This window comes from Leucoraja erinacea, chromosome 34 (genome assembly GCF_028641065.1).
Source record: "Leucoraja erinacea ecotype New England chromosome 34, Leri_hhj_1, whole genome shotgun sequence".
Lineage (NCBI taxonomy): Eukaryota > Metazoa > Chordata > Chondrichthyes > Rajiformes > Rajidae > Leucoraja > Leucoraja erinaceus.
In genome coordinates this window covers 18349405-18376124 of record NC_073410.1, presented here as the reverse complement: position 1 = coordinate 18376124, position 26720 = coordinate 18349405, and the positions used below count along the sequence as shown (strand labels likewise).

Sequence of the window (26720 nt, the reverse complement as noted above, 5' to 3'; positions counted from 1 at the left end):
ATGCTATTAGATTGACAACATGCTATTTCCTTTGTTCCCAGAACATGGGCCGTTCCTTTGATCTCATCCATACTCACTGTTATACATTTGTCCCTTGTCCATTTACCTCTCCCCTCGACTCCATTCAAGGACCCAATAAGTCGTTCCAGGTGCGACAGAGGTTCGCCTGCATCTCATCCAACCTCATCTATTGCATCCGCCGCTCTAGATGTCAGCAGATCTATATCGGTGCTTCTTCCCACACTGCTTTCTGTAAGGACTCCATCCCCTACTCCCAATTCCTCCGTCTACGCCGCATTTGCTCCCAGGTTGAGGCGTTCCACACCAGGGCATCTGAAATGTCCTCATTCTTCAGGGAACGGGGGTTCCTCTCCTCCACCATACATTATGCTCGCACCGGGGTCTCTTCCATACCCCGCAACACTGCTCTCTCTCCCCCCCCCTCCACTCTCAACAAGGACAGAGTCCCCCTAGTCCTCACCTTTCACCCCACCAGCCGTCACATACAACAACTAATCCTCCGTCAGTTTCGCCACCTCCAACGTGACCCCACCACTCGGCATCTTCCCATCTCCCCCCATGTCTGCGTTCCGCAAAGACCGCTCCCTCCGTAACTCCCTTGTCAATTAGTCCCTTCCCTCCTGTACCAAGCCCTCTCCGGCCACTTTCCGTTGCAACCGCAAGAGATACAACGCTTTCCCCTTCACCTCCCCTCTCGACTCCATTCACGGACCCAAGCAGTCGTTCCAGGTGCGACAGAGGTTCACCTGCATGTCCTCCAACCTCATATATTCCATCCGCTGCTCTAGATTTCAGCTGATCTACATCGGTGAGACCAAGCGGATGCTGGGCGATCGCTTCGCCGAACACCTCCGCTAGGTCTGCAATAACCAACCTGACCTCCCGGTGGCTCAGCACTTCAACTCCCCCTCCCATTCCCCACCCGACCTCTCTGTCCTGGGTCTCCTCCATGGCCAGCGGCTGGTTCTGTAAACGGAGATCCAATATATGTTTCGATGCAACCCGGGTGATTCCCTTTCTTACACCCACTGAAGATCCCGATTATTTTATCGTACCTATTAATCAATAGACCCGGTTCATTTCGAAATTCCCACCAGTTCTATATGTTCGAATGCGAGATGGAATATCTCGAGGGGAAAGCGGAGGCGACAGAGAACCTTCAACTGCTTACGGCAACCTGTGTTTCAGTAAAAGGAGAGAGTTGAATATCCTTGAGCAGCTGATATATGAATTTATAAGATACGGCCTGCCGTGACTCGGATTCGAACCGAGGTTGCTGAGACCTAACTTATTCAACCTTTCTCTGTAACTTAATTGTTGAAACCCAGGCAAAATTCTTGTAAATCTCCTCTGTACTCTCTCTATGTTGTTGACATCCTTCCTATAATTGGGCGACCAAAATTGTACACCATAGCCCAGATTTGGTCTCACCAATGCCTTGTACAATTTTAACATTACATCCCAGCTTCTATACTCAATGCTCTGATTTATAAAGGCTAGCATACCAAAAGCTTTCTTTACCACCCTATCTATTTGAGATTCCACCTTCAAGGAACTATGCACGGTTATTCCCAGTTCCCTCTGTTCAACTGTATTCTTCAATTCCCTACCATTTACCACGTACGTCCTATTTTGATTTGTCCTGCCAAGGTGTAGCACCTCACATTTATCAGCATTAAACTCAATCTGCTATCTTTCGTTTGTTTTGAAAACGGTTCGTTTTGAAATTGACCAGCAGATCTATATATTTCAATGCGAGATGGAATGGCCCGACAGTAAACATGCGACCGCTCGCGGCAAAATTTGTGTCAGTAGAGGAGGTAGTTGAATATCCCTGAACAGCTAAAACAATGATTTATAAAATACGGCCTGCCGTGACTCGGATTCGAACCGAGGTTGCTGCGGCCACAACGCAGAGTACTAACCACTATACGATCACGGCCACACACTTCAGCTGTGTGCTAACTGTGCCGCCAAAACCACTAAAACTCATATGACTCACCTATAGAAGCTCCTGTGTCAAAGTCAAAGTAGCGGCTCGCTCTAGGTTATTTGAACTTCATCAACTGCACCTGAACACATCCCTTTCTGATCAACGCTTTTGCTATATTTTTCTTACGTGCTCTGTTTATTGGCTCCATCAATCCAGAACTTCGTGGATGCTGGGGAATCCGTAGTTCACTCCTGACAAACCTGAAACCCCTTCATTAACTTCCCTACGTTCCATGTTTATCGTGGAGATACCATTTCGCCTTCGTCCCCACGCCATCATATAATTATGTAGCACCTCAACGCGAATCTATTGGCCATAGCACTATTTGCTCCTTTGCTGTTTTTAACTTGGGGGCTTCCCTCGAGGCTATTGACTGCCACCTGTATTCATGTAGTGGCTATGATATGTTCCCATTTTAGCACTTTTCTTTCCCCTTCTGTGACTACCTAGAAATACTAGAGGACCGAGGTTTTAGTGGGAGAGAGGAAATGAAGGAAATCCCCATTAGTTTCGAAAAATGTTTTGATTTACGACAGATAAATCCCCAGAACTCGATGGTGTGCATTCCAGCGTATTTAATGAGGCGGTCCTAGACATTGTGGATGCATTGATAATCATTTCCCAATATTCCCTAGACACTGGAGCAGTTCCAATGGTCTGGGGAGTGGCAAATGTAATCCCACTCTTTTTATGACAGGAGGGAAAGAGAAAACAGGGAATTCGTCGTGGCTAACCCTCGAGGTCGAGGATGATGGTCTACGTTCTGTAGTTTTTATGGACTCTCAGGCAGTCAAAATCCTGGCTTTGATGTTTCTTCGACATTCAGGACAGGTAATTCCAGATGGCAGGTCGGACTTTGTGTGTTGCCTCCCCTCTTTCCGTGTTCTTCTCGTTTCTTCCATTTCTGCGCATCTCTTGGCGTCGAAGGTCGCTGTTCCTTCTGAGAAACATAGAACCATAGCAAATAGGTACAGGAGGAGCGCCGCAATTCATTGTTGTCATGCCCCAATCAATACCCCGTGCCTGCTTTATCCCCATATCCCTTGATTCCACTGTCCCCTAGAGCTCTAACTCACTCTTAAATCCATCCATTGATTTGCCCTTCACTGCCCTATGTGGCAGGGAATTCCTCCAATTCAAAACTCTGGGTGAAAACGTTTTTCTCACCTCAGTCTTAAATTGCTTCCCCTTTATTGTCCCCTGGTTCTCAACTCGCCCAACTTTGAGAACATTTTTCCTGCATATAACTTGTCGAGTCCTTTTGTAATTTTATATGTTTCTATAAGATCCATGCACATCCTTCTAAACTACAGTGAATACAAGATTAGTCCTTTCAATCATTCCTCATATGACAGTCCCGCCATCCCAGGAATCAATCTCGTGAAACTACGTTGCACTGCCTCAATCACAAGGATGTCCTTCCTCAAATTAGAAGATCAAAACTGTACACAATACTCGAGATGTGGATTACCAGAGCCCCATACAGAGTGCTATATTCTTGGATGATGGTTCGCCAGAGTTTCCTGTCTTTGGCATTGGTTTCCCAATTGCCGATGTCGATTTCACATTTCATCATGCTAGCTTTTAAGGTGTCTTTGAATCTCTTATTTTGTCCGCCTCTTTTGCCTTCTTTAAGCAGGGAGTAGAAGGTTTGCTTTGGTAGACGCTGGTCTTAAATCCGAACGCCATGACAGACCCATCTTGAGAGTGTTCGGCGAGGAGGCTGTGGAGAGGAGATTACGCAAAACGCTGGAGAAGGAGAGACGAAAGAAGGAGATGTCAGGCAAGCTGATTCAGTGTGATGCTTGCAGTATGTGGGAGGTCAAGGACACTGCTGGTGCATCTGGCTGCTGCAAATGTGAGAAGTGCATCCAGGTACAGCTCCTCAAGGACTGTGTTGGGGAACTGGAGAAGCAAGTGGATGACCTCGGGTTCGTCCGGGAAACGGAGTCGTTCCTCAACAAGTCCTACAGTAAGATTGTTACACCTAAGATACTGGACGAGAGAATGCGGGTGACGCTGAGAAAGGGAGGGAAACATGGAATGCAAACGTCCCCGGGTGTTGCACCTCTTGTGAACAGGTCCGCCCACTTAGAAGCTGTCGGGACAGAAGACGTTGTTACACCGAGCGGCGGACTGGTTTGCGAAGCAAAAAGGGCCGTTGAGCTAAAACCAAAGAGGCCAACGTCAGGCAACGCCATTGTAGTTGGAGACTCCATTGTGAGAGGTACGGACAGGGGTTTCTGCGGCAACAGACGGGATTTGAGGATGGTGTGCTGCCTTCCTGGTGCCAGGATCCAGGATGTCACGGACAGAGTACAGAAAATCCTCAACGGCGAAGGTGAACATCCGGAAGTGGTAGTGCATGTCGGCACTAACGATATCGGAAAGAAGGGGATGAATATTCTGCAGCGAGACTTCAGAGAGCTCGGAAAAATGTTGAGAAGTAGGACCTCCAGGGTTGTTATCACCGGTTTGCTTCCAGTTCCTCGTGCTGGCGAGAGCAGGGACAGGGAGATACGGGACCTGAATGTGTGGCTGAGGAACTGGTGCACGAGGAAGGGGTTTAGATTTTTAGATCACTGAGGTCTGTTTTGGAGTAAGGGGGACTGTGCAAAAGAGACGGATTGCATGTTAACAGGTGGGGGACCAGCATTCTGTCAGGCAGATTTGCCACTGCTACAGGGTGGTTTTAAATTGAATAAGGGGGTGGGGTGTCAAATGGGATATTCGAGGATGGAGTTAAATGGAAAGGGTTTCTTAAATGTGTGAGTGGAGAGACAGAGGGGTGTAAAATGAGGGTAGAAGCAATAGATAGCAAGGTGAAAAGTAAAAGTGGCAGGCAGACAAATCCAGGGCAAAAATTAAAAAGGACCACATTTCAACATAATTGTATAAGGGGTGAGAGTGTTGTAAAAACAAGCCCGACGACTTTATATCTCAATGCAAAAATAATAAGGTGGATGAGTTGAATGTGCAGATAGTTATTAATGACTAAGATATAGTTGGGATCACGGAGACATGGCTCCAGGGTGACCAAGGCTGGGAACTGAACATCCAGAGATATTCAATATTCAGGAGCGATAGACAGAAAGGGAAAGGAGGTGGGGTAGCGTTCCTGGTTAGGGAGGATATTAACGTAATAGAAAGGAAGGACATTAGATTGGAGGATGTGGAATCGATATGGGTAGAGCTGCGAAACACTAAGGGACAGAAAACGCTAATGGGAGTTGTGTACAGGCCACCTAACAATAGAAGTGGCGTTGGGGATGGCATCGAACAGGAAATTAGAAATGCGTGCAACAAACGTAAAACAGTAATAATGGGTAACTTCAATCTACATATAGATTGGGTAAATTAAATTTGCAAGGGTGCTGAGGAAGAGGATTTCTTGGAATGTATGCGGGATAGTTTTCTTAACCAACATGTAGAGTAACCAACGAGAGAGCAGGTTATTCTAGACTGGGTATTGAGTAATGAGGAATGGTTAGTTAGCAGTCTTCTTGTGCGTGGCCCCTTGGACAAGAGTGACCATAATATGGTTGAGTTCTTCATTAGGATGGAGAGGGACATGGTTAATTCAGAAACAAGGGTCCTGAATTTAAAGAAAGGTGACTTTGAAGGTACGATGTGATTTTGCCAAGATAGACTGGCAATTGATTCTTAAAGGGTTGACAGTGGATATGCAATGGAAGCATTTAAAGACTGCAAGGATGAGCTACAACAATTGTTCGTCCTAGTTTGGAAAAATAATAAATCAGGGAAGGTAGTGCATCCGTTGATGACAGGAGAAATCAGGGATAGTATCAAGACAAAAGTTGCCAGAAAAGGCAGCCTACCAGAGAACTGGGAGAATTTCAGAGTCCCGCAGAGGAGGACAAAGGGGTTAATTAGGAAATGGAAATAGATTATGAAAGGAAACTGGCAGGGGACATAAAAACTGACTGCAAATGTTTTTATAGATATGTGAAGAGAAAAAGGTTAGTTAAAACAAATGTAGGTCCCTTGCTGTCAGAAGCAGGTGAACAATGGGGACAATCACATGGCAGACCAATTGAATAACTACTTTGGTTCTGTCTTCACTAAGGAAGACATAAATAATCTGCCGGAAATTGCAGTGGACCGGGGATCAAATGAGATGGAGGAACTGAGTGAAATCCAGGTTAGCCGGGAAGTGGTTTTAGGTAAATTGAATGGATTAAAGGCCGATACATCCCCAGGGCCACATAGGCTGCATCCCAGAGTAATTAAGGAAGTAGCCCCAGAAATAGTGGCTGCATTAGTGATAATTTTTCAAAACTCTTTAGATTCGGGAATAGTTCCTGAGGATTGGAGGGTAGCTAATGTAACCCCACAAAAGGGAGAGAGAGAGAAAACGCGTAATTACAAACCGTTAGTCTAACATCGGTAGTGGGGAAACTGCTAGAATCAGTTATTAAATATGCGATAGCAGCACATTTGGAAAGTGGTGAAATCATTGGACAAAGTCAACATGGATTTATGAAAGATAAATCATGTCTGACGAATCTTAAATATTTTTTTCGAGGATGTAACTAGTAGAGTGGATAATGGAGAACAAGTGGATGTGTTATATCTGGACTTTCAGAAGGCTTTCGACAAGGTCCCACATAAGAAATTAGTATACAAACTTAAAGCACACGGTATTGGGGGTTCAGTGTTGATGCGATTAGAGAACTGCCTGGCAGACAGGAAGCAAAGTGTAGGAGTAAACGGATCATTTTCACAATGGCAGGCAGTGACTAGTGGGGTAACGCAAGGCTCAGTGCTGGGACCCCAACTATTTACAATATATATTAATGATTTGGACGAGGGAATTGAATGCATCATCTCCAAGTTTGCGGATGACACGAAGCTGGGGGGCAGTGTTAGCTGCGAGGAGGATGCTAGGAGGCTGCAAGGTGACTTGGATAGGCCGGGTGAGTGGGCAAATGCATGGCAGATGCAGTATAACGTGGGTAAATGTGAGGTTATCCACTTTGGTGGCAAAAACAGGAAAGTAGACTATTATCTGAATGATGGCCGATTAGGAAAAGGGGAGATGCTACGAGACCTGGGGGTCATGGTACACCAGTCATTAAAATTAGGCATGCAGGTGCAGCAGGCAGTGAAGAAAGCGAATGATATGTTAGCATTCATAGCAAAATGATTTGAGTATAGGAGCAGGGAGGTTCTACTGCAGTTGTACAGGGTCTTGGTGAGACCACACCTGGAGTATAGCGTACAGTTTTGGTCTCCTAATCTGAGGAAAGACATTCTTGCCATAGAGGGAGTACAGAGACGTTCACCAGACTGATTGCTGGGATGTCAGGATTTTCATATGAAGAAATTTACAAAATTCTTAAGGGGTTGGACAGGCTAGATGCAGGAAGTTTGTTCCCGATGTTGGGGAAGTCCAGAACAAGGGGTCACAATTTATGGATAAGGGGGAAATCTTTTAGGACCGAGATGAGGAAAACATTTTTCACACAGGGAATCTCTGGAATTCTATGCCACAGAAGGTAGTTGCGGCCAGTTCATTGGCTATATTGAAGAGGGAGTTAGATGTGGCACTTGTGGCTAAAGGGATCAGGAGGTATGGAGAGAAGGCAGGTACAGGATACTGAGTTGGATGATCAACCATGATCATATTGAATGTCGGTACAGACTCGAAGGGCCGAATGGCCTACTTCTGCACCTAATTTCTATGTTTCCATGTTTCTATGCACCCTGCTTGAAGTGGTATGAAACATCACTTGATTTTGGTAGTCTTGCACCCTGCTTGAAATTGTATCAAACCACACTTCCGATGGTGACGCGAGCAGATGGCTGCTTAATTTCGAGCTCCCGATAGCAAGTTTAAAACTAGCCTCCCTTAATTCAGTAATTGCCACATAATTCACAGTTTTCTGTTGTGGAATGAGTGGGAGAGCGACAACTAGAAGTCAAAAGAAACGTGACGGACGAGAAAGAAAGAATTCACCGGAGATGGACAAAGCTCAAAGCCCAAAAGATGACTCTGCAGAAACCGTGCGCTCACTGCTCCACAATATCAGTAAAGAAATACATGACTTCAGGACAGGCTATAAAGTGGACTTGCATAAATTTAAAGAAGAAATCAAAGAAGACATGCAAACCGAACTCAGAGTACTGAAGCAAGAAATTTATCATAAACTGTCTACAAATTCCAAACATATCCACGCCCATAAAACTAGACTAAAGCTGAAGTACGAATTGAAGAGGCTGAGACATAGCTGTGAAAAACGTGCTCTTTAAATGTATGAAAAAAACAGAAAGCCATGCAAGAAAAACTGACTGATTTGGAGGACGGTCTAGACGAAATAACATTCGCATCTACGGCGTACCTGAAGAGAAAGAAGGCAAATCTATGTCTGAATTTGTGGAGCAACTTTAAAAAACTGAACTCGTAATAACAACGGACACCACCGTACGGATCCAGCGCGCGCACAGAGCTTTGGCTCGCAAACCGGAATGTAATTCACCATCTAGGTCTATAGTGGTAAATTTCCTGCAGTTTAATACCAAAGAAATGGTATTGAAAACGGCCTGGGGAAAGAAGATAATGATTGACGGACGACGTCTATCATTTGACCACGACTATACAACGGAGGTTGTCCAGAAGCGCAAGGCATATAAGGGAATAAAGATGGCCCTGAAGGAGAGAGGTGTCCGCTTCCAGACCCCGCTGGACAAGATGCGTATTCACTGGGACTCAGGAACATGCACATACCATAGTGCACAAGACGCAGCGCAGGAATTGAGGAGAAGAGGCTATTCCGTGTAGACACCTGATTACAGCGCTGAAGAGCTGGCGGACCCAGAGATGGAGCGTCTTCTCCAGGCTTTGACATGGCAAAGAGTTGGAAAGAGGAGCGAAGATGGGAGTGAGACAGCAAGAAAGCGACTACAGGAGTCTGAGCAGACCCCACCCAACTAGCTTTTATTATGTCACAAATTCTTTTGGACTAAAAAATAAGTGCTATCGGACGATGTTGGACGATACTAGGATGCGTGAAATGGGGTGTTTCACCTCTAGTGAGGGGGACTCTGGGAGGAGGCTTTCCCCTATAACCTGCCAACGGGGACTCAGGGTGGAAAGGAATCACCCTTACTTGGAGTGAACTGTTTTTTTCTTTTCTTTTCTTTTTTTTATTTGGCACATGTTGTCCAGATTTTCAGACCTGCACTGTTTCAAGTTATTTGGAGATTTATGAATGCAAGACAGTAGATAAATTAAATGTCACGTAATACAATCAAATTGGTGTCACTCAATGTAAATGGATGAATAATCCAGTTAAAAGGAGCAAGGTTCTTGCTAAACTAAAAAAAGAAAAAGCCCAGGTACTAGTTTTATAAGAAACCCACCTGCCTCAACAAGAACATGAGAAATACTTTGGCTTTAGAAATGCATTTTATATCATATCTATTAATATATAAAACTCAAATCAGTCCGCCTGCAGTACGGATCCCTTCCTGCCTTTCGATTCGTTCCCGTCGTGTGATGTCACAATGCCCAATGCTCGCAGATGTCCAATCGGGATGGATCATTTACATATGCCTTTGCACCAGCCCCAGCCCCTGGTGACCGTGTCATCGTGTGATGTCACAATGCCCCAAGACATTATTGCCATAGAGGGAGTACAGAGACGGTTCACCAGACTGACTCCTGGGATGGCAGGACTTTCATATGAAGAAAGACTGGATAAACTCGGCTTGTACTAGCTAGAATTTAGAAGATTGAGGGGTGATCTTATAGAATCTTATGTTTCTATGTTTCCCTCTCCTCACCCCTCTCCCTCTACCAACCACCCCTCTCTCTCCCCCACCCCCTTCACTCTCTACCCCACCCCCCTTCCCTCTCCCCCGCCCCCTTCCCCTATCCCTCTGTCCCTCTTCCATCACTCCCGCTACCCCTCTCCACCTCCCTCCCCACTCTTCCACTTCTCTCCCCCTTCACCTCCACTCTTCCTCCCGACTCTTTCCCCTCTTTCTAATCTGAATGGAGCTGTGTATTGCATGCTCATCAATTGAAATTATCAACAATAGGATTTAAAGTTTTGGAGTTATGCTGCAAGCAAACAGGGCCGTCGGCTGAACTTGCTTATGGCGACCAAGTTGCCCCGTTTACCCATATCCTACCTACCTGCATTTGGTTCATCTATCTATCTATCTATCTATCTATCTATCTATCTATCTATCTATCTATCTATCTATCTATCTATCTATCTATCTATCTATCTATCTATCTATCTATCTATCTATCTATCTATCTATCTATCTATCTATCTATCTATCTATCTATCTATCTATCTATCTATCTATCTATCTATCTGTCTATAGATATGCCATTTATTGTCACTATACATGTACAGTGAAACTGAAAGCTGCTCGTACTCAGTGCATACATACAATTTAGCACAAAAAAACAAGATGCAGAAAAAACAAAAAAACAGAAGGGAGATGGGGGGGGGGGGGCGGGGGGAATAGGTGCACAAATTCTGCGGCGCTACATACATATATACACATATACAGATGGAAGTCCGTGTTGGGCGGTGCAGTCAGTGCATGTGTGAATTTAACCATATAACCATATAACAATTACAGCACGGAAACAGGCCATCTCGGCCCTACAAGTCCATGCCGAACAATGTTTTTCCCCTTAGTCCCACCTGCCTGCACTCGTACCATAACCCTCCATTCCCTTCTCATCCATATGCCTATCCAATTTATTTTTAAATGATACCAATGTACCTGCCTCCACCACTTCCACTGGGAGCTCATTCCACACCGCCACCACTCTCTGCGTAAAGAAGTCCCCCCTCATATTACCCCTAAACTTCTGTCCCTTAATTCTGAAGTCATGTCCTCTTGTTTGAATCTTCCCTATTCTCAAAGGGAAAAGCTTGTCCACATCAACTCTGTCTATCCCTCTCATCATTTTAAAGACCTCTATCAGGTCCCCCCTTAACCTTCTGCGCGCCAGAGAATAAAGACCTAACTTATTCAACCTATCTCTGTAACTTAGTTGTTGAAACCCAGGCAACATTCTAGTAAATCTCCTCTGTACTCTCTCTATTTTGTTGACATCCTTCCTATAATTTGGCGACCAAAATTGTACCCCATACTCCAGATTTGGTCTCACCAATGCCTTGTACAATTTTAACATTACATCCCAGCTTATATACTCAATGCTCTGATTTATAAAGGCTAGCATACCAAAAGCTTTCTTTACCACCCTATCTATATGAGATTCCACCTTCAAGGAACTATGCACGGTTTTTATCCAGATCCCTCTGTTCAACTGTATTCTTCAATTCCCTACCATTTACCATGTACGTCCTATTTTGATTTGTCCTGCCAAGGTGTAGCACCTCACATTTATCAGCATTAAACTCCATCTGCCATCTTTCAGCCCATTTTTCCAAATGGCCTAAATCACTCTGTAGACTTTGCAAATCCTCTTCATTATCCACAACACCCCCTATCTTGGTATCATCTGCATACTTACTAATCCAATTTGCCACACCTTCATCCAGATCATTGATGTACATGACAAACAACAAAGGAATTTGAATTTATAGTAGTTATAATTCTCGGAAAGCAACTATTCCTGAGTCTGTTTGTCCTGGATTTGATGCACCTATAGCGCCTTCCAGAGGGCAGCAGGTCGAACAGTCCAAACGCAGGATGGGAGCTGTCTTTGATGATCTTCTTTGCCCTGCTAAGGCAGCGGGAGGTGTAGATGTCCATCAGGGAGGGGAGAGGGCAGCCTATGATCCTCTGCGCTGTCCTGGTTACCCTCTGAAGCCTCTCCCTGGCTGCCATGGTGCAGCTGCCATACCATGCTGTAATGCAGTATGTCAGCAGGCTCTCGATGGACGAGCGGTAGAAGGTCAGCAGCAGGTTAGAGTCCAGGTTGTGCTTCCTGAGGACCCTCAGGAAGTGCAGCCGCTGCTGAGCCTTCTTGATGACCGCTGTCGTGTTGTCCGTCCAGGAGATGTCAGCAGCGATATGGACGCCGAGAAACCGGAAGGTGTTGACCCTCTCCACACACTCGCCGTTGATGTGTAGGGGGGCTAAGTCGGTGCTGTGCCTCCTGAAGTCGACAATGAGCTCTTTTCTTTTCCTGGTGTTCAGAGCCAGATTGTTTTCTGAGCACCAGGTTGTCAACTTCAGGACTTCCTCTCTGTAGGCTGCCTCGTCTCCCCTCGAAATAAGTCCGTCCACAGTAGTGTCGTCAGCAAATTTGACGATGCGGTTGTTGTTGTGGGCCGGACTACAGTCGTAGGTGTAGAGACAGTATAAGAGGGGGCTTAGCACACAGCCCTGTGGGGAACCGATACTCAACCTGCGAGTGGAGGAGAGGTGGGGGCCGAGTCTCACAGTCTGGGGCCGGTTAGTGAGGAAATCCTTTATCCAGGCACATGTGACAGTGGGGAGGCCGAGAGTGACCAGTTTACCAATGAGAATGTCCGGAATGATTGTATTAAAGGCTGAACTAAAATCCACAAAGAACATCCGGACGTAGCTCTGCCCCTGCTCCAGATGGCTCAGCACAGAGTGGAGAGCTACGGTAATGGCGTCTTCTGTGGATCTGTTTTGGCGATAGGCGAATTGGTGGGGGTCGAAGTAGGTAGTCCTTGATGTGCTGGAGGACCAACCTCTCGAAGCACTTCGTGATTACCGGAGTGAGGGCCACAGGACGGTAGTCATTAAGGCTGGTGATGGTAGACATCTTCGGCACAGGGACGATTGTGACTGATTTTAGGCAGGACGGAATAACTGCCTGGGCCAGGGAGAGGTTGAAAATTCTGGTGAAGATGGCAGTGAGCTGGTGGGCGCACGCTTTGAGCACCTTACCAGGGACTCCATCTGCGCCGGTAGCCTTCTCGGGGTTCACTGCCAGGAGCACCCGTCTGACATCGTGTTCCCTGACAGTGAGTGGAGTAGTACAGGAGCCAGGTGAGGGTGGAAACAGGGCTGTAGCAGGTGAGTGCAGGTGGTCCAAGATGGCGGCGCGCACGGTCGCAGCGGCTCACGGCTCCCGGACTCGGTGCTCTTTTTTGTTGTTTGTGTACGTTGTGTTGTCCGTGTACGTCTTTGCAGTCGGTTCTGCGAACACCCGCTACACCCGCTACTCCCGACAGAACCTCGTGGATATCGGGGATATCGGTGACCAGCGCCAGACTGCGGTTTCGGGTGTCTTCCATCGCAAGTATAACATCCCGGGCGACATAGCAAGACCACCGGGGTCCCCGTGGATTGTTGTCGGGTCTAGGAGGCGGCGCAGACGGAGGAGGGAGAGGAAGCAGAAGCGAGGCCGCAGGTCCGGTGCTTTGCTAAGGCTAAGGAATCGACCACACAAGCCACCTCTACCGAGCCTGTATCTCTCCAACGCCAGATCCCTGGTTCACAAAATGGATGACCTGGAAGTACAACTCGCCGGAAATCGATATGTCCGCGACTGCTGTGTTATGATCATCACCGAAACCTGGCTTCACCCGGGGATACCTGATGCTAGCATGCAGCTAGCAGGTCGCTTTCTGCTCCGCGGGGACAGGACTATAGACTCCGGTAAGAGCAGGGGAGGGGGTCTCTGTATATACGTGCATGAGAATTGGTGCAACAACGGGACAATCATAGCCAATCATTGTTCCCCTGACCTCGAGTACATGTCCGAAAGATGCCGGCCTTTTTTTCTTCCGAGAGAACTAACAGTCGTGATTGTCACGGCTGTGTATATTCCACCTGACGCCAATGTAAACAAGGCCCTCTCTCTCCTGCTGAACACCATTAACGAACAGCAGCGGGATCACCCTGAAGGTGTTCACATAATCGCAGGGGACTTTAATAAGGCCAACTTGAAGACTGTACTGCCGACATTCTACCAACATGTCAAGTGTTCTACTTGGGGGGTGAACACGCTGGATCATGTCTACACCAATATCAAGCACGCGTATAGAGCCATCCCCCTCCCCCAACTCGGCCAGTCAGATCATCTCTCCCTCCTGCTCTCTCCAGCCCACACCCCCCTCAGACGCAGTGCCAGGCCCACTATAAGATCTGTTACAACCTGGCCTGAAAATGCACTCTCCAATCTACAGGACTGCTTTACTCAGACAAACTGGGACATATTCGAACACCAGGATCTGGAAACTCTCACAGAATCGGTGCTGGACTATATCAAGTTCTGCATCGGAAATGTGACTGTAGAGAAAAACATACGGGTTTTCCCAAACCAGAAACCCTGGATGTCCAGCCAGGTCTGCACACTCCTCAGAGCCCGCGATGCTGCCTTCAGGTCAGGTGACAGAGCTCTGTACAGGGCTGCTCGAGCCGATCTGAAAAGTGGTATTAAAAAAGCCAAGGCGGATCATAAGAGGAGCATAGCGTCGCACTTGTCCAGCAATAATACACGGGAGGTATGGCGGGGCATACAAGACATTGCCAACTACAGAGGCTGTGCCACAAAGTCAGAAGACCTGAGTGCGCCGCTGGCAGAAAAGCTAAATTGCTTCTTCTACCGCTTTGAAACATCACAACTGTTGTGATGCTTCAAAGCGGGAGAAGAAGCAATTTAGCTTTTCTGCCAGCGGCGCACTCAGGTCTTCTGACTTTGTGGCACAGCCTCTGTAGTTGGTCTATCTTGATCTATCTATCTATCTATCTATCTATCTATCTATCTATCTATCTATCTATCTATCTATCTATCTATCTATCTATCTATCTATCTATCTATCTATCTATCTATCTATCTATCTATCTATCTATCTATCTATCTATCTATCTATCTATCTATTAATATATAAAACTCAAATCCGTCCGCCGTCCGCCTGCAGTATGGATCCCTTCCTGCCTTTTGATTCGTTGACGGCTGCTCCTTCCTATCAGCTTCCAACACACTTCGAAACAAAGTTGCAAGACAGGAACACTGAACTTTTCACTGCTGCAGCAGGCAGGGGAGGTGCAATTGAGGGAGGCAGGGGAGTGCTGGAAACTTACATTTGGCAACGGCTTCAATTCCATTGGAGGAGACGGGTGCATGGTGGAATATTGGGTTGGGGGAATCACACCATTGGGGGAGCAGACCCAACGGGTCTGCACTTGGTCTAGTAATATATAAAACTCAAAATAGTCCGCCTGCAGTACGGATCCCTTCCTGCCTTTCGATTCGTTCCCGCCGTGCGATGTCACAATGCCCGATGCTCGCGGACGTCCAATCGGAATGGATACATTTGCATGTACGGCTTTCCGGCCGCGTTTCTTCCTTTGATGCTCCGCAACTCCGAAACCGGACGCAGAATCGCCGACGTCTTTTCCATTTCGGTAGAGATTTCGCTTTTCTTTCTAAGTATCCGCTCCTCATTACATTTCGTCGTGTTTAGGTACACTTTTTAAATCAAATCCTTCACCCCCCCCCCCCCCCCACCACCTCAATATTTCAAAAAGAAACTGGATTCTCACCCACACAAGCAGAACCAGCCCATGGTGAATGTTCCATCGTGTGATGTCACAATGCCCAATGTTCACATATGTCCAATCGGAATGAATTAATTTACATATGCCTTTGCAGGAGCCCCGCCCACGGTGAACGTTCCATCGTGTGATGTCACAATGCCCAATGCTCAAATACATTGTTGCCTTAGAGAACGCTCAGTGATTATTCAAATTCTTCACTAACTGTCATTCTGGTTTTGCTTGTGAAGTGAAAAGCCCTGAATTGCATTTGTCTGATGCAGGAAGATTGTTCCAGATGTTGGGGAAGTCCAGGACACGCGGGACACAGTTTAAGGATAAAGGGGACATCCTTTAGTACTGAGATGAGGGAAACATTTTTCACACAGATAGTGGTGAGTCTCTGGAACTCTCTGCCACAGAAGGTAGTTGAGGCCAGTTCATTGGCTATATTTAAGAGGGAGTTAAATGTGGCCCTTGCGGCTAAAGGGATCAGGGGGTATGAAGAGAAGGCAGGTACGGGATACTGAGCTGGATGATTAGAGTAAAGAGTGCAAAGGGTAGGAGTAAACGGGTCCTTTTCACAATGGCAGGCAGTGACTAGTGGGGTACCGCAAGGCTCAGTGCTGGGACACCAGCTATTTACAATTTATATATTAATGATCTGGATGAGGCAATTGAAGGCAATATCTCCAAGTTTGCGGATGACACTAAGCTGGGGGCAGTGTTAGCTGTGAGGAGGATGCTAGGAGACTGCAAGGTGACTTGGATAGGCTGGGTGAGTGGGCAAATGTTTGGCAGATGCAGTATAGTGTGGATAAATGTGAGGTTATCCATTTTGGTTGCATAAACGGGAAAGCAGACTATTATCTAAATGGTGGCCGATTGGGAAAGGGGGATATGCAGCGAGACCTGGGTGTCATGGTACACCAGTCATTGAAGGTAGGCATGCAGGTGCAGCAGGCAGTAAAGAAAGCGAATGGTATGTTAGCTTTCATTGCAAAAGGATTTGAGCATAGGAGCAGGGAGGTTCTACTGCAGTTGTACAGGGTCTTGGTGAGACCACACCTGGAGTATTGTGTACAGTTTTGGTCTCCAAATCTGAGGAAGGACATTATTGCCATAGAGGTAGTGCAGAGACGGTTCGCCAGACTGATTCCTGGGATGTCAGGACTGTCTTATGAAGGAAGACTGGATATACTTGGTTTATACTCACTAGAATTTAGGAGACTGAGAGGGGATCTTATATAAACTTACAAAATTCTTAAGGGGTTGGACAGGCTAGATGCAGGAAGATTGTTCCCGATGTTAGGGAAGTCCAGGACAAGGGGTCACAGCTTAAGGATAAGGGGGGAATCCTTTAAAACCGAGATGAGAAGAACTTTTTTCACACAGAGAGTGGTGAATCACTGGAACTCTCTGCCACAGAGGGTACTTGAGGCCAGTTCATTGGCTATATTTAAGAGGGAGTTAGATGTGGCCCTTGTGGCTAAGGGGATCGGGGGGTATGGAGAGAAGGCAGGTACGGGATACTGATTTGGATGATTAGCCATGATCATATTGAATGGCGGTGCAGGCTCGAAGTGCCGAATGGCCTACTCCTGCACCTAATTTCTATGTTTCTATGTTTGTATCAGCCGTGATCATATTGAATGGAGAATGGTGCAGGCTCGAAGGGCCGAATGGCCTACTACTGCACTTAATTTCTATGTTTCTACGTGTCCCTCTCCTCACCCCTCTCCCTCTGACACCCATCTCTCTCTCCCCCACCCGCCATCCCTCTCTACCACCACCCCCTTCCCTCTCTACCACCACCCCCTTCCCCCTACCCCTCTGTCCCTCTTCTACCACTCCCGCTGCCCCTCTACCCCTACCTCCCTCCCCACTCTTCCACTTCTCTCCCACTCTCTCCTCCCCCTCTCCTCACCCCCTCTCCCATCCCTCTCTCCCCAGCCCCTTCCCTCTCTACCCCCCCCCCTACCTTCTCTCCCCCACACCTTTGCCCTATCCCTCTGTCCCTCTTCCATCACTCCCGCTACCGCTCTCCTCCTCCCTCCCCACCCTTTCCCCTCTTTCCCCCAGCCCTCTCCCCATCCCCCACCCTCCCCTCCCTCCCTCCCTCCCCATCCCCCCTCCCCCAAAGCTCTCTCCCCATCCCTCACCTCCTACCCCGCTCTCCTTTCCCTCCCAAATCTATCCCATTTCCTCTCCTCCCTCCCCTCTTCTCACCCCCCCCCCCCCCCCCGCAAACGCCGTTGGTGAAACAGACCATAGAGGGAGTACATAGAAGGTTCAACAGACTGATTCCTGGGATGTCAGGACTGTCTTATGAAGAAAGACTGGATTGACTTGGTTTATACTCTCTAGAATTTAGGAGATTGAGAGGGGAACTTATAGAAACTTACAAAATTCTTAAGGGGTTGGACAGGCTAGATGCAGAAAGATTGGTCCCGATGTTAGGGAAGTCCAGGACAAGGGGTCACAGCTTAAGGATAAGGGGGAAATCCTTTAAAAAACCGAGATGAGAAGAACTTTTTTCTCACAGAGAGTGGTGAATCTCTGGAACTCTCTGCCACAGAGTGTAGTTGAGGCCAGTTCATTGGCTATATTTAAGAGGGAGTTAGATGTGGCCCTTGTGGCTAAGGGGATCAGGGGGTATGGAGAGAAGGCAGGTACGGGATACTGAGTTGGATGATCAGCCATGATCACATTGAATGGCGGTGCAGGCTCGAAGGGCCGAATGGCCTACTACTGCACTTAATTTCTATGTTTCCCTCTCCTCACCCTCACCCTCTCCCTCTCCTCACCCCTCTCCATCACCCCTCTCTCCCTCACCCCCCTTCCCTCTCTACCCCACCCCTTCCCTCTCTCCACCCGCCCCCTTCCCCCTACCCCTCTCCTCCTCCCTCTCACTCCCCACTCTTTCCCGTCTCTCCCTACACCCCTCTCCCCCTCCTCCCCTCCCCCCCCCCCCCCACCCCCCCTCCCCATTCCCCCCTCCCCCGCATCTCGCTCCCCATCCCCCTCTCTAACCCCCTACCCCGTTCTCCTTTCCCTCCCAAATCTGTCATGTTTCCTCCTCCTCCTCTCCCCTCCCTCCCCTCTTCTCACCCACCCCCCCCCCCCCCCCCCTCCTCCCACCTGTGAGTTTGGGGGGTGGTTAATTTGAGTGTGATGTCGCAGCCCCTACTCCCCCTCCCCTCCCCCCCCCCCCCCCCCCCCCCCCCCCCCCCCCCCCGCAAACGCTGTTGGGGAAACAGACCTAACGGATCTGCACTTGGTCTAGTTTCCTATAAAACTAGCCAAAAGAGGGGAGTGGCTATCCTTATTACAAATGCAGTCCAATTTGAATGCCATAAAGAAGGCCGGGACAAAGAGGGAAGGTATGTATTAGTTAAAGGAAAGTTGGAAAACAAAGTCGTGACACTGATCAATGTATATGTCCCCCCCCCCCCCCCCCCCCCCCCCCCCTCCCCAGAGACTACCAATGTTTTTTTCAAATATGTGTTTGACATTATTGCTTTACAGACTGGAGCTATTTTGATATGTGGAGGGGACAAATCATAATTTGGATACAACAAGCTTAAAAAAAACAAGATGCATCTGACCAAGTGTATGAACACATCAGTACAGGAAATGGGCCTAATTGATGTTTGGAGAGAACGTCACCCTATAGAAAGGGACTGCACACACTATTCAGTACCTCACTCAGTCTACTCCAGGATTGACTACTTTTTAATGAATACGGGTGAAAGTCACAGGATCACAGAATGTAAAATCGGGGTGGCAGATGTATCTGATCACAGTGCGATCAGCTTGACAGTACACCTGAATAGTAGAAAAATAAATACTGTTTGGAGGGTCAATGTGGGTATTTTGAATAATAAGGCAAATGTGGAACAAATAAGGGAAGAGATAAAAAGGTAAATAGAAGATAATGATAACGGGGATGTGGATCCTGTAATACTGTGGGATGCTATGAAGGCAGTTATACGTGGAAAGCTGATCGCCGTGACATCTTCACAAAAAAAGGACCGGCTAGCAACATATGAACATAAAGTAGAAACGCTGAAAGAATTGGAGAAAAAACATAAAAACATACAGGATCAGTTGGGACGAAAACAGATTAAGGAAAAAAATGGGGGAGATAGATGAGATCCTCAGGGGAGATATGGAAAAAAGGGCAAGATTCGTAAAGCAGACCTATTATGAAGCAGGTTCAAAAGCAACTAGACTCCTGGCCTGACGCCTGCGTAAACAGCAGGACTCTAATACAATTTATAAAATAAGAGATCCTAAAACCAATAAATTATCACATGAGCCAGATGAGAGAAAGAATATTTGAAGAATACTATAAGAAACTCTATTCCAAACCACCGTCAGCTGCCGAAAGGACAATGAGAAGTTTTCTTAACTCACTTGATCCGCCATCTATTGGTGAGACACGAAACTAATTACCATTAGTTCACAATTTACGGTTAATGAGCTGGAAGCTGCAATCAGTAGACTCAAGGCTAGTAAATCACCAGGCAGCGATGGGTTTCTACCAGAATAGTACAAGGCCTTTAAGAAAGAGCTAACACCTCTGCTCCTGTCTTGCTTTAACTGGATCCTTAAAGAGGGCAGGGCTCCCCCATCATGAAAGGAAGCAATTATTACAATTTTACCCAAGGAAGGCAAAGACAAAGAGTAATATAAACATTTCAGGCCAATCTCAATTTTAAATGTAGACTACAAACTATTTACCTCAATCATTTGCAAAAGACTAGAGACTTTTGTACCAGATCTGATTAATGAAGACAACACTGGATTTATTCGGGGGCGTCAAACACAGGATAATATTAGAAGAACCCTCCACATTGTGGATAATGCTCAAAAAAGGATACAAATATGGTCCTGGTCAGTTTAGATGCAGAAAAAGCCTTTGATAGTGTTAGTTGGGTATTCTTATATGAAGTACTGAGGAGATTTGGTTTCAATGAAGATGCAATTCGGTGTATTGAAACAATGTATCAGGAGCCGACAGCTAGGATTAAGGTACATGGAAACATATCAAAATGGATCCAGTTAGAGAGGGGCACAAGGCAAGGATGCTGTCTTTCTCCTACTCTCTTCGTTTTGTATATTGAACCCTTAGCACAAGCAATAAGGCAGAGAAATAGGGGGGGAAAGAACATATAATTGGTATTTTCGCTGATGATATCATTATTTTTCTTGAACGACCAGATATATGTCTCCCAAACCTAATGAACCTATTTGAAAAACATATGGATACTACTCAGGGTATAAATTGAATATAACAAAACACAAATTATTTCATTCAATTATTCTCCATCGCAACAAATCAGAGATGCATATAATCTGAAATGGAACTCTAAAATGATCCAGTTTCTTGGTGTAACTATAACCAAAACACTTTCCAACTTGTTTGAAACTAATTATAACAAAATTGAAGAAAACATCAAAAGGGATGTTGAGAGGTGGTCGACCCTTCCTCTATGAACATGAACATCCTACCTAAATTACTATATTTATTCCAATCTCTCCCAATTAATGTCCCCCGAGATAAATTCATAGCCTGGGATAAAATGATCTCTAGATTCATTTGCAATAGCAATAAACCAAGAATAAAACTAACAACACTTCAACTGCCGAAAAGTAAAGGTGGAATGGCTTTACCAAATCTGAGGAAATACTTTTATGCAGCTCAACTCAGACCTCTGTCTTGTTGGTGTAGACCTGATTATGAATCTCGATGGAAAGAAATGGAAAGGGAGATACAGGGTTACCTGACCCAGATTTTGGTGGGAGACAAATATCTGAGAGGGGCTTTGAGACATGTAATGGATCCAATAATAGCATTTGCGTTAGAAATATGGAATGTGGAAAAGTATAAATTAAAAAGAGGGGTTCACGCATTGAAGTGGTTCGCATATGACTCAAAGTTTAAGAAAGGGTGTATAATTCAAAAGAATGGGGACAAAAAAGCATTACGTCAATGTATACAGTTTCAAAAATGGCGAGTTTATGAGCTTCTAGGATTTAAAGTCAAAGTATGGTCTCGAAAACAAAGATTTTTTTAGATACTTGCAATTTAGAGACTACTTTACAAAAGAGATAAGGCCAGAACTAGATGAAACTTCAAATAATGTGATCAAGGTGATTGTGGTTGCATATAAACAGAAGGTGTCTCGGGTCATCTCTGCTTCCTACCAAGCTGTGGTGGAATGCGGGGGAGAATCAACGCTCTAAATAAAAACAAAATGGGAAGCAGAATTAAAGATTCAAATAACAGAAGTTAGTTTGACTTCAGTGGTGGGCAAATTAATGGAAAATATACTTTGAGATAATATATATAAGCATCTGGATAAACAGGGTCTGATTGGGAAGAGTCAACATGGATTTGTGCCTGGAAGGTCATGTTTGACTAATCTTCTTGAATGTTTTGAAGAGGTTAGTAGGGAAATTGACGAGGGTAAAGCAGTGGATGTTGTCTATATGGACTTTAGTAAGGGCTTTGACAATTTCCTCATGGAAGGTTGGTTAAGAAGGTTCTACTATTGGGTATAAATGCAGGAGTAACAAGATGGATTCAACAGTGGCTGAATAGGAGACGCCAGAGGGTAATGGTTGATGGCTGTTTGTCGGGCTGGAGGCAGGTGACTATAGGGGTGACTCAGGGATCTGGGTTGGGTCCTTTGTTGTTTGTCATGTACATCAATGATCTGCATCAAGGTGTGGTAAATTGGATTAGTAGGTATGCAGATGATACCAAGATAGGGGGTGTTGTGGACAATGAAGAGGATTTCCAAAGTCTACAGTGATTTATGCCATTTGGAAAGATGGGCTGAAAATGGCAGATGGACTGAAAGATGGCAGATGGAGTTTAATGCTGATAAATGTGAGATGCTACACCTTGGCAGAACAAATCAAAATAGGACGTACATGGCAAATGGTAGGGTATTGAAGAATGTAGTTGAACAAGGGGATCTGGGAATAACCGTGCATAGTTCCTTGAAGGTGGAATCTCATGTAGACAGGGTGGTAAAGAAAGCTTTTGGTATACTAGCCTTTATAAATCAGAGCATTGCGTATAGAAGCTGGGATGTAATGTTACAATTGTACAAGGCAGTATGGTCGCCCAATTATAGGAAGGATGTCAACAAAATAGCGAACCTACAGAGGAGATTTACTAGAATGTTGCCTGTGCTTCACCAACTAAGTTACACAGAAAGCTTGAATAAGTTAGGCTTTTATTCTCTGGAGCGCAGAAGATTAAGGGGGGACTTGATAGAGGTCTTTAAAATGATGAGAGGGATAGACGGAGTTGATGTGGACAAGCTTTTCCCTTTGAGAACAGGGAAGATTCAAACAAGAGGAGAAGACTTCAGAATTAAGGGACAGAAGTTTAGGGGTAACATGAGGGGGACGTCTTTACTCAGAGAGTGGTAGCGGTGTGGAATGAGCTTCCAGTGGAAGTGGTGGAGGCAGGTTCGTTGGTATCATTTAAAAATAAATTGGATAAGCATATGGATGAGAAAGGAATGGAGGGAGTGCAGGCAGGTGGGAATAAGGGAAAATAATTGTTCGGCACGGACTTGTAGGGCCGAGATGGCCTGTGTCCGTGCTGTAATTGTTATATGGTCATATGGTTATAAATGATTAGTTCACAAAGACTATTCCGTCCTCGTCGCCAATTTCCTAATATTTCAATGAAGAATCACTGTGTGTTAAGTGCTGCTACATCTAGGTATTTATTCTGGCTATGCCGACTGCATATCCTCTTCGAGATCTACATTTACCCTTTTCCCAGTAACTGGTCCCGTAACAAATATTTTAATGAGTCCCTTGTGGGTGTGGAACACCATTCCAGGACGTTCAACCCCGTAAGATTAAACATAACATGCATGTGGCGGAAAATTACACTAATTCTACTGTATATATATATACATATATACATATATATATATACATAATATATTTATATATTACTGTTCCATTATTCTGTGTTCGCACTTCTGGGTGAGATGCTAACTGCATTTCGTTGTCTCTGTACTTGTACACTGCACAATGACAATACAGTTTGAATCTGAATCTGAATTAAGATGATTGTTTCTCCTTTCGAAGGAATCACTAACCTGCGATCAAATGCCACTGCATCCCCTCAGTTAGATGTGGCCCTCGAGACCCCCATCTAACTCCTTTGCTCCTTTAAGAGTGTGTTAGATGTGACCCTTGTGGCTAAAGGGATCAGGGTGTATGGAGAGAAGGCAGGTACAGGATACTGAGTTGGATGATCAGCCATGATCATATTGAATCGCGGTGCAGGCTCGAAGGGCCGAATGGCCTACTCCTGCACCTATGTTTCTATGTTTCTATTCATGGTTCGGGCTCTCAGCAGCATATGTACGAGGCAAGTGAGTTGAACACCCATTTTGCCAAAGACCAATGTTGATCGCCACATATTGCAGTAATCTGTTTTCGGTTCCCACTTCGATGCATAATAAACTGCATTTGTTTCTTTCCCTTTTGATCTTCAAAGCCAACCCCCAATACTACAATCCCAAAATGCTTAGGTAAATGTTTCCCTTAACACTGCATCATTTGTCCGATCATTGGTGTAGCAACATTTTTACAGTCGATGGTATTTCGATTATCATTTATACTTCTATTCAATAAACAATTTTTCTTTTCTTCCAATTAGGAATTCTGATTATTAAACGTGGTCTTGTTTGAGCGCGCATGATGGTCTCACCCATCCGGGCTGGAGACAGGCCCATTCCGGGAGAATTTTAACCTTCATCTTTCGTCATATTAGCTCCAACTGGTTCTTATCTCTGGTACATAGTCGCATTCTACAAGAAGCCAACACAAAATCCCCAATTGATCATCGACTCAACAGCTAAAGCAGTGAAGTTCGGCCCTGCAAACCGACTGTCACCTGAATGATCGTTGGCCAAAGCTAATGAAGTTGATCAGACCAAGGCGTTCGGGTGTAATGTGTTCTTACATATTCATGTGTAAGTAAATTAGATGGTGTATAATAAAGCAGGGAATGCTGGGAAATAAGTCTCTCTCTCGTGATGCAGGCAACCTGGACCATGAGAGAGAGACTTACGTCTGGTTCTTCATTGAAATATTAGGAAATTGGCGACGAGGACGGAATAGTGTTTGTGAACTAATCCTTTAAATAGAGTGCAGGACTGTTTTGCAAAATGCAGTCATGATTAACATTTAAAAACATCAAATACGGAATGTGCAAAGTTGTAAGTTGAAGAATTTCCTGAAGACCTCGGAGAGCTGGTCTGCACATTCCCTCTCCCCGAGAGCTGCCGGCCCCGTCCACGCCGCCCGCTCGCCGAGTTCACGTCCGCCCTCTCCCTCTCTCTCCCCCTACTCTTCCCTCTCCCTCCACCTCTCCGCCCCCTCATCCCTCAACTCCCACACTCCTCTCCCTCCCCCTCCTCTCCCCCTCTCCTCTTCCCTTCCTCTCCTTCTCCCCTCCACTCCCCCCCCCCCTACTTTACCCCCCCTCCTCCTTCCCCCCTCTCTCTCCCCGTACTGCCCCCCCCCTTCTGCGCCTCACCCTCTCCACCGTCTCCATTCCTCCTCCTCCCCCTCCCTACCCCATTTCCCCTCCCCTCCTCCCCTCCCCTCTCCTCCTCTTACCTATCCATCCCCTATCCTTCCCCACCCTCCCACAGCGCCCCTTCTCCACCCCCCTCCCCAGTACACATCCCCTTTTCCCTCCCCTTCTCCCTACCCAGCACCTATCGCTTGGCCCTCTCCCCTCCACCCTCTCCATTCTTCCTCTCCCCCTCCCTCCCGCATATCCTCCTCCCCATCCCTCCCCTCCCTCCACTACCCCCTCCCATTCTTACTATCCCTCCCCTATCCCTACACCCCCCCTCTCCCCCTCCCCCTCGCCGATTCTCCACCTCCCTCCCCCGTACACCTCCCCTGCTACCTCCCCTCCCCCTATGTCCCCCACTCCTCTCCCTCCTCTCCCTCTTATCTCCCGTTCCTCCCTACATCTTCTCCTCCCCCCACTCCCCCTCTCCAACTTCCCTCTCCTACTCTCTTACCGCTCCTCCCCCCTCTGCCCCCCCCTATTCTCCTCTCCCGCCCCCCACAATTCGCCCCTCCCACCACACCCTCTTCCTCTCTCTCTTTCCAATGCCACACACTCTCTGCCGCTCGAGATAGAGCGGGGAAGGGGTAAAAGGAGCCAATAAATAATATTAATATCGTTTCAATGTGGTGGTCAGTGTGTGTGTGTGTGTGTGAGAGAGAGAGGGATGTTTAGTGTGTGTGTGTGTAATGCCGCAGGCCGCCCCCGCTCCGCAAGCGCGCTTTGAGGGGACGGGATCCAACGGGTCCCCCTTGGTCAAGGATACTTATAAAACTGTGATCTTGGATGTGTGTGAATATATATATATGTGTGTGCGTGTGTGTATAATCATACTGCTGGAAAAAAACGGCGCTCTAACGTTGAATAATCGTATTCCCTTAGAGTTTTATCCCGTGGTCAAAATCGCCTTATTTGAAAAAAAAACATGTATTATTTCTCCAGTTATTAATCAAAATGTTCATAATATTTAAATAACAAAGACATGTGGCTGCCTTAGGCTGATGACGTGATGTTCACGCGTTGCGAGTGACGTCGCTCCCTTTTCGCAGCTCTCTCTCTCTCTCTCTCTCTCTCTCTCTCTCTCTCTCTCTCTCTCTCTCTCTCTCTCTCTCTCTCTCTCTCTCTCTCTCTCTCTCTCTCTCTCTCTCTCTCTCTCTCTCTCTCTCTCTCTCTCTCTCTCTCTCCCCCCCCCCCCCCCCTCCACAGGTTTCCACTGCCCCCAGGCCTCTTTCGCCCTCCTGGGCTCCCCCCCCCCCCCGGTACCTAGGAACATAGAAACATAGAAAATAGGTGCAACAGGACGCCATTCTGCCCTTAGAGCCAGCATTCTGGATTCGCCCAACATAGGGAAACATATTTCCTGCATCTAGCTTGTCCAGTCCTTTTTATAATTTTATATGTTTCTATAAGATACTTCTAAACTCTTCATCCTTCTAAACTCCAGTTAATCCAAGCCTAGTCTTTTCAATCTGTCCTCAAATGACAGTCCCGCCATCCCAGGGATCAATCTCGTGAACCTACGCTGCACTGACTCAATCACAAGGATGTCCTTCCACGAATTAGGCGACCAAAACTATACACAATACTGCAGATGTGGTCTCA

At 46.4% G+C, this 26720-nt stretch overlaps 1 non-coding gene across 1 annotated transcript; it reads right to left on the bottom strand.

The window, feature by feature from the left end:
• Positions 1-1891: 1891 nt before the first annotated feature.
• On the bottom strand, positions 1892-1963 carry trnah-gug (transfer RNA histidin (anticodon GUG)). The gene has a single exon. It is a non-coding gene; the product is annotated as a tRNA-His (tRNA).
• Between the last annotated feature and the right edge of the window lie 24757 nt (positions 1964-26720).